A 13,598-nucleotide genomic window follows, 5' to 3' on the forward strand; every position below is an offset into this window, starting at 1 on the left:
ATTTAGATAGTTTTAGTTAGTTAGAGAGATGGGGTCTTGCAGAGCACCGGATGCTGTCGGTGGTGCTGATGCTGAGAGAGATGCTGTGAGATGCTGAAGAAGAATCGAATGCAGAACCTATTATCATAACTAATTGGGTTAGAAAGAAGATCGTGGAAGAATCTCAAGGAGGAAGACAGTGTCAGAGAGGGGTACATACACAAGCCTTGGTATTAGAGAGGTCATCTATCCTGTCCTTATTTGTATCCTGAAGCCTTTGTCGCCTGATCTATCCCAGGGGACCCTTACCAGCCCTTTGGCCAGGGGGTTGGTCTTCACACCATTCCTGGTAAATATATATTTTGCGTTATTTGTAGATGTACTTTTCTCTCTGTCCTCTCCTTTCTGAGCATTGATCATTACGTGAATCTAAAGTATGGGTTTAATTGAATTTCTCTCCTAAGAATGAGGGTGACTGCACTGTGTATTTGAAATGGTTCACAGGAATTTAATTTAGATAAAGATTTAAAACTTTCCAGAGTCTGTGGTTATTTCACTTTTAATAAAAGAACAAGTTAGCATATGTCTTTCCACCATCAACTAGTTCAACTAATGGTCCATCGACCAGAGGAAAGAACTGTTTGATCAGTGAAAGGTTAGTTAGGAATAATGAATAACTAATCTTAAATTGTGGAAATCATAAACTTTGACTCCAGCGGTTTACTCAATTTGTAAGTGTGTTTATGGGCCCAGGTGAGTATGTGGTAGTGGAGTATCTGTTGTTGGTATGCTGCTGGATCATTAACTCTTCACATGTCTTTGCCCTCTCAATCATGGGAGAAACATCACCCATAGGATCATCCAAACCACCATCCTCGCTTGGTCCCTTGTGGATGTCCCCCCGAACCAGTAAAACTGCAGGTGTAACATCAGTCATGCAGTCTAGCCTTGGCTGCTTTGGCTGCTTTGTCCTATTCAAGGAACTATGTAGCTGGCTGTGCTGGATAACGAAAGAGTCTGAAACCAAGTTTGCGCAGGGTTGAGCATCAGACAGTAGCTCACTTGAATCATTCTCAACCCTTTCAGTTATCTGGGCCCGAGTCCCATCGCAAAACTGCGCCTGGTACCCAGCAGAACTACACTGATTTCCCTGTGATTCCACAAGGGGCAGCGAAGAAGACGTTGCTGGGTGGATGTTGAAGGTCAAACCTTCTTGGACCACTGCTGCCACTTCAGGAGTAATCCGGGGCATTTTTCAGAAAAGAACTGTAATGGCAGGAGATGATTTGTAGCAAAGTTGCTGTAATTGTCTAGTGCTGCTGAACGATCTTCTTAATTTATGAGATTGACTTGATGATGAGGAGAGCACACGCTGTTGTGTAATTTTCTAGAGGACATCTCGCCTGGGCTTACAGGCTTACGTGCCTGCCTGGCTGGCCTGGCTGGCCTGGCTGACTACTACCTCCACTCACTTAATCAGAAAGATGCGCTTCAACTTTCTGGCCATGCCAGGCCCTTCGCTCTCTGCTCGTCCATCCACTATCTCCAAACCGGATCCGGAGACTCCAACTCTCAACTCTCACTCTGTTCAGTGGCCTATCGCCAACTACTGCTTTTCCTGCTGCGCTGTGACTTACAAAGGTTCGAAGACCACCCTTCAGCTAGCAAAACTGGGCCTTAACCAAGACCAGACTTGCGCTTGTAGTTGAGCTGAAATAGGGTTATAACTGGGATAATTATAAACAGTGTTGAGCAGTGTTGATCAACAAAATGGCGGAGTGGGTTACGTTTCCCTTAATTCGTTAAAGGTGCACCGATTCACAAGCCACACCGACCTAATGTCAGCCGCTTCTGCGAAATTGGGCAGTACCCAGTACCCACAAGACCCTCTGCTATTTGCTTCTTGCTCTTGTTCCCCTCGAGTGGTGCTTAATAAGTGGCGTCTATGGCCGGCCTGCAACTCACGGCAACTCCCAACCGCGGCTATGGCTAACCTGTTTGTTGAGCTTTGGTGCCGCCACTGGAGCCGAGGTATGCCGAAGTTGGTTTGATTCGACTTACTTCGGCTCAGTTCAAATTAATGCTACAATGATACACGGCTCGTGTGCGCTGCTCGGCTACTCCGGCTGCAGAGCTCCGGCTCCGCTTCCACTGCTCTTGCTGCTCTCGCTGATTGCTCCTCCTCTCTGACTTCCGTAATACGGCAGTGGCTCACGCGGCGCGGCTCCTGCGGCTCACGTGGCATGACTCCTGTGGCTCACCAGCTCTGCGGCTTACTTGGTGTGGCTTGTGCAGATCGGTGCAGCTCACGCAGATCACCGGCTCACGCGGCTCTGCGGCTCTCTGGCTTTCCGTCTGCTACTGCTCACTGCTGCGTACTGCGTCTTGCGGCTCTACCTCGCTCACCCGCTACCTCTCAGCACCGGAAGATCCACTGATACACTGCTTGCGAATCCAATCTTCGGCTCAGGGAAGGTGTCTGTAAGGAATCCACCAGAAAGATCTGCAGAAGGGTTTCGGCAAGGGAATCTGGCAAAAGCCAGGAGAGAATCTGAAGAAATACTGGGCAAACATTATAACATACAAAGTCCATAGATAACACACTCTTGAGCACACCATAAGGGGCAATTGTCCTTCAAGTTCCCAAGTTGCAGACTGCAACATCAATACATTATCCCACACTGGACATGTGAACAACATCTCTTTCTCAGACACATGTGGATTCTAACATTTTCTCAATAGGTCTCCAGTTAATGCTTTGCTTCTTCTTCACAGGCTCTTTCACCTACCTCTAGTACAGTAATGTATCGATTCTAAATTAACAATGCACGTGATTACCTGCAAGAAATGTCATATTAGCAGAAAATGGAAAACAGTACGTTATGAAATTTAGCATGGTGAAATACAAGCCTACATTATTAGGTCAAGTTAAACATACATTCAATGATGCACATTTAATATGCGTGGGCACATTTAAACTTAAATGAATATAGTTTCTAGTACGTTATTAAATTCATATTACTTGTGGCATAGAACAAATCTTAGATTTGATCAGGTGTAAGTATGGTTTAAAACTACATTTAACTGCATATACTTAAAAAATAGTGCACACATTACATAAACTTTGTTGTTTCAAGTAAGACCATATTCTACATATATGAGGAGGGCTTTAAGCACAGTTTCAAGTCATTATGTGTTAACCATACATTATAGCACACGTTTAGGAAAGTCAAATTTCACCTTCAGAGTAAGTACATTATAGAACGAGGATGGTTTTCTAATCATTACACTTCGTTCAAACATATTATTTAGCATGGTTAAACACACTTGTGAGTAGATTTTCTAATTCTACTATAAATGCGCTCTATAGTAGTAATGCCGAATGCAACATTTTCATTAATCATTCAATCAAATAAGAAATGTGCTAAGTGCACGTTCATGTCATGTATATATTTGCATTTACTGTTGTAATGTGTGACATGTAAAGAGTGGGCAACTTTGCGCTGCACCACAGGTGTTCCCAGTAATCTTTAAATATCATCTCAACTTGGGTCACGTACGCTTATCTTTGGTCTTGGTCACGGCCAGTGGCACCAAAACACAAGCCTTCAGTGTGTTGCCATAGACAAACAAGCTTCAATTTGTCTTTGTGCCCTTGTTCTTTTTGAATTGTAGGTGGCACACTGAAAAACAAGGCTCAGTAAAAATCTGCTCAGCTGTAGGTTTTATGAAGTGGGCCTCCACAATAGTCGGTTTCAGTTCCTCCACTGGCGCTCTTTAACTACGAGTGCCAATTTTTGTGAGGCTGTTGGACCATTCCCCCCATAGGTCCCCCTCGATCTTCTGCCCACAGCACCCCATATCGCCACACTGGCATGGTGGCAGGGAGAATCCGTTTATTCAATATTACCTGCTGGCAGTCACCAATGAGTAGTTACAGTTAGGAACTAGTTTGCATAGGAAAAGCATTTTTTTGACTTGCTTATAACTTTGGCACAGTTTGATGGATCTTCACGAAAAATAAAAAGAAGTGCCCCACTTTATCCAGTTTTGCATTGAAAGTTTTGTGGTAAACCATCATGCAGGGGCCAAGAGATAGGGTGGGGTAAAAAAAAGTGCATTTCCCATGTTAATTCCCATAAAGATTTTAGACATGACTGTCCGAACTGCTGAACGGAATTACACCAAATTTGGCAGAAAGCTAGATCTTGGTCCAGAAAGTGTGCTTTTCTGATTTATTGTAAATCCATTCAGTAGCTTTTGAGATAATAAAGAAAAAAGAAATATAGAATCTAATGATTGAGACCCTCCGTAGATCCCCCGTGGGGGATCCACGAAGCCACATGCTACCAGCAATGCCTTGATTGACTGGTTGCAACATGATTAGAAAGTTGCAGCCGCTATTTTAGATTTTGGGGAACGGTCCCCTGTTGGAAAAATTGAGATGTAATGAAGTACAGGGGGTCAGGGTAGAGGTACCCGGACCCTTGGGTGCAAAATAGGGGTCTGTGATGGACCCCCTAATAGATTAAAAAATACCCCAAATATGTTTTTACCATGCATGAGGGTTCATGAATCCCCAGCAATGCTCAGCGTAGCCCCCGTGTAGAATCACAGCTGGTTAGCAAATTCTGCTGAAGACAAAATACACACACACAATCTCTCACACACTCATACACCTACTCACAGACCCACCGAGATACTTTCACACCCACTCACTGACACACTCCGACACTGTCACACCCACTCACAGACCCACTCAGACACTCTTACACCCACTCATAGACCCACTGAGACACTAACACACCCATTCAGAGACCCACTCAGATGCTCACACACCCATTGGTAGACTCACTCAGACCCTCTCACACTCACTCAGACCCACTGGGACACTCCTATACCCACTCACAGACCCATTCAGGCACTTCCACCCCCAGTCACGGATTCACTCAGACACCCACTCACACTCATTCACAACCCAATGGCAAGAGTCCTACCACAGGCTGACTGGTACACAGAGAAACCCATGCTGATAAAACGGCACTGCAAGCAACTGGAGCACAAATGGAGAACACGTCAAGGTACCACAAGGACAACATCTTCAGATCATCCCTAAGACACTATCACCAGCAGATATGAAACACCAAGTGCACAGTTTGCAGATCCCATCGACTCCAGCATTAACAGCAGCAAGGAAATCTTCACTATCATCAAAGATTTAAATGTGCCTCCTGTCGCCTCACAATACCTTTGAAACAAGCTCTCTGAATCCTTCTGTAACAAAATCACCTCCATATATGGCAACTCTGACACTCGACCAGGCCCCTTCACTCTCCCCACTCAATTTCTCATCACGGCTAAAGAATGAACCCAAAGCTCATGGCCCACCATCACAACTGTCAAAATCATTGCAACCATGAAGATCTTCCACTCCAGGCCCATCCATCTGACCCTTGACCTCCACCATGCCTTCACCAAAAGACTCCTACTGATCAGTGAAGTGCTATCATGCATCTTCAAAACCTCCATTCCCGGACACCTTGAAGCACGCCACCATCACCACCCTACTCAAGAAATCATATGCTGATCCAGATAAGCTTCCCAACTACAGACCCATTTCCCTTCTACCGTTCTCTTCAAAGGTCTCTCAAGAAACAAATCAACCGGCACCTCATCGACCACCACAGCAACCACAACCTCCTCAATGTCACACAGTCCTGATTCAGGCCCAACCACTGTACAGAAACTCATCATTGTCACAGATAACATCTGCATGATCCTTCACAGAGGAGACACTGTTTCATGCCCCATCATCATCAGACACTTGCACAAAATTGCCATCCAACTACTCACTCTCCACTGAACCTGTTTCTCCTTAATGGATAGAACACAAGCTGTTTGTCTGGCTCCTTCCTCCTCAGAAGTCCATAAAGTTATCTATAGAGTGTGTCATGGTTAATCGCTCAGCTTTACTCTCTTCAGCGCATACATGATCCTTCTGGCCAATATCATCCCCGCACATGATATCAACATTCTTTCCTACACTGACAACACACAACCCATACTCTTCTTCTCGGACAAGACTCCCAACACAAGAAACAAGTTCACTGCCTACATGACTGAAGCTGTAACTGGATGGAAGCTAACTGTCTCAAGCTCAACACTGACAAGATAGAAGTAGTGACCTTTGGCAAGAACACCTCATCATAAATTTCTAATTAGTGGCTAGCCAAACTCTGACCCACACCATGAACTTCAAAATAATCAACAGCAAACTGGACCTGACCTCACAAGTTAATGCCGACATTGCATCCTACTTTCAGGCCGAAAATGCTGAGGAAGATCTCCATATGGATCTCAAACAACGCTAGAAAAACTGTCACTCACACCCTAGTCACCAGCAATTTGGACAATGGAACACCCTCTGTGCTGAAATCACCTGGCAACTCACTACAAACCATTCAGAACTTGGCAGCCAGTCTCATCCTTAACCCTCACATCACACTACACCTCATTGAGCTCCACTGGCTCCCAATACACAAACGTGCTAATTTCAAACTCCTCATACACACATTCGAGGCACTGCACAACTTAGGCACCACCTACCTGAAAAGTTGCATCTATGTCCACCAAAATCCTATAAACCTCCGCTCTGCAGGACTCCTACTCGAACACATCTCAGGAGTAAACAGAACCAGATGAGGAGGGCGGATGTTCCCATACATTGCTCATAAAGTGTGGAACAGCCTCACACTCCACATCAGAGCCTCCTCCTCTCTTCTTGAATTCAACAAAAAACTGAAAACCTAGCTTTTCATGTAACCAACCTACCATAACAGGGCTAGGCACACACTCCTGCTCAGTCTTGCACTTTACATAATAACGTAATGTCACATCACGTCAGTCTCCTCATTCTTGAACATGTCTGATAATATTCAATATCCTCCTACCCTCCATTTATGGAAGTCTCTAAGCAGCATCACCTATACAAAGATTGAGGTAAGGTGAATCAGAGTGCAAGGAAATGGTAGTTTGCTGAATTCTAACCATTGTGTCAGTCTATCCGACATATTAAACGTCGTTAATACTGGTGTGTTTAAGTATGCCCTGACCGGCCTATGTCAACTTTCCCACAATTGGTTGGTTCATTAGCGCCTATTGGGTGTCCATCTCATGTTTGAACCACTGTAAAATACTTTATAGCTGAACTGCTTCATAATATCTCCCAATGTTCGGGACTGCCTTTCCCACCGCCCCATAATTTGGATTGCTGGAGTAGTCGCATTGCTAGCCTAGGTCTTGCCTCCTTCCAAATAAATGCACTTGCAAGCTTTAGTAACTGCTAAAAAAAAACTACTGTTTATGGGGGTCAGTAAAGCTTGAAAATTATATAGGAGGCGTGGTAGTATATTCATTTCAATTGTGTTTATTCTTGACAGAAATAGGGATGACCACTGCCTGTGGTCATTCGTGACTATTTCCAGTAGGGGAGGGAAGTTCACTCTATATAGGTTTGGCGTAACCCTCAACCCCAAACACCTAATATAACTTTTTGCCGATCTAAAGGGGAGGGCATATTTGGGTAATACCAGATTTTTTATTTCTGATTTCCCTAGTTTATTTTATAGCTGGCCACCTCCTCAAAGATTTTCAGTTGCTGGGTTTGTGCTGGAAGCGACTGACCGGGTGTTCCAAGCGTAGGACACATGTTGTCCTAAAAAAAAACCTTAATGTTCATCCAAACCCAATCTTATCCCCTTAACCTCCTTTTGAAGACCTGATTTCACTAGCAAAGGCTTCTATGCTTACCACAAAGAGCAGTGGGGAAAAAGGGGATCGCTGCCACATGCCAGGTCCTAACTCAATTCCCTACAACATCCCTCCACTTGGGGATATTTCTGCCAGTTGTGTTCTACCATGATCCGATTCAATTGTTCTGGCCCCATTCCTGTTGATGGGGTGATTTCCCCTTTCTCTGAGCATTATTTCAATAAAATGGTCAGTTTGGGTGCCTGCTTACTTCAGTGTGTTTTATAGAAAATTCCCAGAACCCACCTGGGCCTTGGGGCTGTCTCTGAGGTGATATGTTTACTGATAACATTAGCCTGAAAGGAAGTAACCTTGACAAGAGCCCTCTTGTTCCACCATCCCTTGTTGTCAAGACGGCAGAACCTCTACTCACTTGTATAACCAAAATAGGTGGAGAAAACTTGGAACAACATTTAGCCACCTTCCTAAGGTTTTTAATGAGAACCCAATCCCCCTTTTTTTAGAGGTTGGTCTATAGAATGTTTTCCAGCATCAAAACATGCTTTCATGGAATCTTGTTTGACTTTTACCTGTTCTTTAAAGGACGTAGAATCATGTGTGGAATTACAACTCTGCTTGTTTTTCTCATACAACCAACTAGGATTTAAATGTGTGTGTACTTTTCTTCTTCTAAGAAGAGTGAATCGTGAGACGCCTGTAGTTGTGTGTGGAGTAGTGTTATATGCCCACACTTTGTCATGTACAAAACCCAAAGCGCCTTGCCTAGAAGAGATTGCAGTTTGTATACCCTCCTTAATGATCCAGTTTCCTCTCTCAACCAAACCATTAGAGGAGGGTGAGTACAAAGCAACCTCGAAATGAGAAATGTCGTGCATTTTGAGAAAAGAACACATTTTGTGTGAAACAAAATGTGTGCCATTGTCAGTCACAATGATTTTAGGAAAACCTTTAACATCAATTACAGTTTGCAAAAACGTAATCACATTTTCAGTTGTAACTCCATTACAAAACAATAGTATAGCCATTTGGTAAAGTAATCAACCAATAAAATCAAATACTTGTTTTCACTAGACAAATTTTTGTAAGGGCCAGACAAGTCCAACCCCACTTTATCCCAGGGATTCTCGGGAAGTGGAATGGGATGCAGAGGAGTAGAAAGGTCTTCCAATGTTTGTCCGATAAGAGGCATTCTACACAACTGTCAATCATTTTCCTGACCTGTGCCCCCATGGAGGGCCACCAATATTACTGTTTAACCCTTTGACAAGTTTTGGTAACATCTTAATGTCCTTGAGGAGCAGTTTGAATAATAGAATTGCGTAAAGATTCGGGTTGGACAAACAAGTCATGTTGCATGACCATATCGTCAACTGCAGATAACTCATCAGACTCATTAGCAAAGGATATTAGCTCAGAGGATAAAACTCTATGCTCAGGTCCTTTGTTTGTAATAATTGTTTAGACTTTGGTAAGTATGCTGTGTGCTCTACTCACTTTCAGAGATGGGTGAACATTCAGAGATAGCATCAATACCTTACACCAGTGTTCTTCAATCTGTGGGGCGCGACCCCCTGGGGGGGCACGACACCATCTCAGGGGTGCGCGCACTCCACCGTAAAATCTCACCTTTGTTTACCACTATCCAACATCGCAAGTACATTAGCTTCCGGTATTTCTTCAGCCATTTCAAATGGGGCCTTTGGATTGGAGAACAGCAGCCAATCAGCACATAGAACGTCACCACTGACGTTCCACCAATGAGGGGGACAGCATTATAGATGGGAGGAAGTTCATAAACTCCTGCATACTACTACCTTTTGGTTGTGTGGCACTTATTCACTCCTGCCGTTTGCCACGTGCTTGCTGCCTTTTCTTCTTTGGCTGCTGTCCTTTGCCTGCTGCCTCGCTGTGAAGGATCTCGCCTCGGAACATTTTACATCACCAACAGGTAAGTGAAAGCGAACAGACAGTCCTTCCCAGGGCGGCTGCTTGCCTAAAATAAGTCTGTTCACTTTCGGTTTGACAGCACAGGAGACTCAGTGCCTTCCATTGCAGTGGAGGCCTTTCGGGGATGGGAGAGGGAATGTAGCTATTACAATTAACTTTATTAAAAGTCAGCTGCGACCATCTTATTTAAACTACTTTTTGGATGTGTACATTGTCTGCCCACGAATCACACATCAGATCCTGTGACATCATGGGGTTTTGCTGATACTATTTAGCCTCCCCACTATTTGTTTCAGGGACTGGCCCCGAAAGTCCTGGAAGTTAATTGGACCTGGCAATAATATATAATAAATGCACTACTGAAAATAGCTCTCAGATGGGGCACAGTACGAAGGGGAACTAGTACAGATCCTGAGCTATGTGCGGAGAACCAAGGACTGCTCTCGGTGATGCAGGCTGTTGAGGGCAGGCGCTTCACTCCCCGAGTTGTGTGTACAGAGCTGGGTCAGTCTGTTGAGGACATCTGCTGCACTATGCTTCATGTCTTGTCTTTCCATACTCAAATTTTTTAGACAGCCAAGCAGTGTGAAGACGACTACTGCAGCTGCTTGCCAACCTGCTAGCAGGCTCTGTGTTCCTCTCGATTTTCTTTAATAAGATGGAACCTTTAACTTCTCTGATGCTTCAGAATTGAAGGTTCAAATGCATCTGCGTCAGCATCAAGAATTGCATTCCCTTTCCCAATCTGAAAACCCACTGTATATGTCTTCCTGCTGCCTGCCCTGTATCCGAGGAAGTGTCTTCCACTCTACAGTTTAAGTCTGCTCGGTGGTAGTGTAGACATCAAACAAGGGACCAAACTTGTACCAATCACTGGTTGCATGTCTGCATATCCAGTGCTTTCCCAGTCGCACAACTGATGTCTTCCCAAATGCTTTGGCTTCAGAAATACAAACAAATGTGCTTCATTTTTGTTTGCCTAACTGCTGAAGATGTACATTATGGAATGGCCAATTTGTTGTGCGTTTAAAAAAATGACATCCTCCTGCCTTTTATTTGACACTCACTGTACCCAAAATAGATTGACTGCAAAGTGAAAGGAGTTTGCAAATACCAATTCCAATGTCAAAAAAAACATAACAGAAATTTGACATTGGACACAGAATGACATTTGGTCTCTGCCTTTGAAGTGCAGCAAATGAAACAAGATAAATACAGATTTTTTTAAGGCATCTTTATTGCTTGAACTTTCGGCCCACCAGTGTATAACCACCCACAGTTTAGGAAACACTGGCTTAGATTATATAGGTTTTACCATACAAATGGCCACCAAGATTTTAAAATCTCATGCAATATTTTATAATGGATTGCAATGGGCTGAATGTTAGTCTATGTAAAATTCCAAACAGTCATTGCTACTTTTTCATAATGATAACAATAAACTCAATCATTGCAATACCTGAAATTCCAATGTCATTGTCTGGGGCAGTCTACTCAGTGATTTCATGGAAGCCAGCCTCCACAATTATACATTAACAGACCAGGAACCCGCATATAACCGCTTCCTTGCTGCAACCGTCTTTGATGTATTTGTGACAAAATGGAAAACGGGAACAGGATGTTGGCCATTCCTGAGCCATTCCAGAACCCCTGCACAATCCTCCTCTAAACTTCTGCACGTTTTGTTCTGGAAATCGAGCACATTACAGAGGATGGAGAAAAGAGTCCTATGGAAGACTAGAAACCAAGTAAATATTTCAGCACAGACCGAATCTGGCCGGATATTGCCACCAGTTGCAGTACAGTGGGTATTCATGCTCATAGAGCCAGGGAGTGCAGAAAGCACAGGGACTATCTTCTCTGCACTGGACATGCCTGAAGGTACAGGAAGGGCTGTGGATATTCGTCCAGTCTTATTGACAGTACCCCAGGTTCTGAGCCTTGCACAGACAGATCCTGAGAACAGCTTGGTAAGACATCTATGCACAGATTGCAGCTCATGAGTAACAGAAAGGTGGTAAGTCTTAACACATAAGTAATCTTGTATCCGTAGATTGAAAGGTGTGTAGTGCCCCCGTCTCATGTTTAATTAGCTTTTTATGTCCGTGTTGCCTGTATTATATGCTATAAAAAACTGCTTTTTTCCAGTTTTTGTGACTTCTTGTGCCACAAAGGCAACCTGCTTTTGCAGCTGTACTCCCCTACACACTGTACTCCCCTGGCCCCCATATTTTAGGGTTCCTGTTATCAATGAGCAGGTCTTTTAGGTAGCACATGGGTTAAAATATCGCTGTGCTTGACTTTTGGGTTGTAGGAGTTTATGGAAAAAGCCAAATTGGGGATTATACCTGAAGAATACTTTAACAGTACAATCCACCATTTAAAACCATTCTCTTTCATTATGTATTCGTTTTTTTTCTAAATGTATGCGGTACAATGCATTGTTTGAACTATTTTTTTTCATAAGATAATCACACTTATTAAACCCAACCCTCTTTTAGTTTGCGCTCATCCACTGTGCTCGTTCGCGTACTGTACATGGATTGATGCCTTCTGCCCCATCACTTTTACCATGAGTTTGTTAGCAATTTCACAGGTGGGAGAAGGGTAACCGAGCCCATGTAAATAAATAGTAAGTTGTTACATTTCCAATTGTATTTGTTAAATTTGCTCAAAATACACCAGAGCTGCTGACTTATAACTGGGGAATCAGGTTCCAGAAATGGTGGTGGGGGGGCCTGACATCTAAAATAATTCAGCTGGGAGGGCTCAACCTAAAAAAGTTTGAAGACCTCTGCCTTACACCACACACTCAATATCATCAGCTACCTCAGGAGCTTCATTCAAGGACATGCTTGATAAACAGTCAGTCATAAAGTTTTTCCCTCCAGGTATGTGTTTAATGATGAAGTGAAACTCCTGAAGTTTAGATAGTAGCCGCACAGTCTGCTTTGTTTGAGGTACTATTTGAAAGCATGTGCATCAGTGGCTTATGGTCAGTATAAATCTCAAACTCACGACCCCAAATATATGACTTAAACTTGTGAATACCCCATACACATGCTAGGGCTTCTCTCTCAATGGTGCTATACCTGGTCTCAGCTGACTGAAGCGCTCTGGAAGCAATAGCAACTGTATGTTCTTTGCCTGCCACTCATTGTCCCAACACAGCTCCTAAACCAGTAAGGCTGGCATCAACAGTGAGAAAACACTTAAAACCATCTAAGAATGGATATAAAGCTGGAGAGTCCTGAATTAGTAGTTTCACCTGGTCAAAAACATTTTGTAGATCATCTGACCATGCAAACTTTACACCCTTTCTTAGAAGAGGCCTTAGAGTTTCTACAATTTGAGCATTACCTTGCACAAATCTAGCATAATATTCTGCTAGCCCAAGGAATGAGCACAAGGAATCTCTATCATTGGGAGGTGTGGCATCTCTGATAGCTTTTATAAGAGTTAATTTGGGTTTTATGCCTTTAGGTGAAAGGGTATGACCTAGATAATCTAACTCTTGTACTACAAACTTGCACTTGTCATGTCTGACAGTCATTCCAGCTTTCTTCAGTGCCTCCAAAACCTGGACAAGGATTTTATCATGCTGCAGTGATATTACCAGCAAACACCAGAATATCGTCCTGTTAAGCTTGTACACCAGGAATGTCTTTCTAACAAAGTGTCCATTAACTTCTGGAAAACGCTGGCCGCGTAAGCCAGACCAAAGGAAAGTCTAAGATATTTGTAAGCCTCGAATGGAGTTACAAATGGGGCCAGTTCTTGAGATTTTTCTGAAAGTGGAATCTGGTGATATGCGGAGTTTAGGTCTAATAAAGAAAAATATTTAGCCCCACCCAAATTGGCTAACAAATTGTGCATGTTCAGTAGTGGATGGCAATCCACAA

General features: G+C 43.5%; 1 protein-coding gene across 4 annotated transcripts in view; it reads left to right on the forward strand.

Moving 5' to 3' along the window:
- The first annotated feature begins 9,523 nt into the window (after nt 1-9,523).
- Nucleotides 9,524-13,598, forward strand: part of LOC146861264 (uncharacterized) — a 103,396-nt gene continuing 99,321 nt past the window's right edge. For 3 of the 4 annotated variants that reach the window (XR_014978938.1, XR_014978937.1, XM_085645451.1), the window contains exon 1: nt 9,540-9,697. The gene's annotated coding sequence lies outside the window, so the exon portion shown is untranslated. Of the gene's footprint in view, nt 9,698-13,598 lie in introns of all 4 variants that reach the window. The other variant, XR_014978936.1, reaches the window with a different exon arrangement.

This window comes from Triturus cristatus, chromosome 3_1 (assembly GCF_964204655.1).
Source record: "Triturus cristatus chromosome 3_1, aTriCri1.1, whole genome shotgun sequence".
Taxonomy (NCBI): domain Eukaryota; kingdom Metazoa; phylum Chordata; class Amphibia; order Caudata; family Salamandridae; genus Triturus; species Triturus cristatus.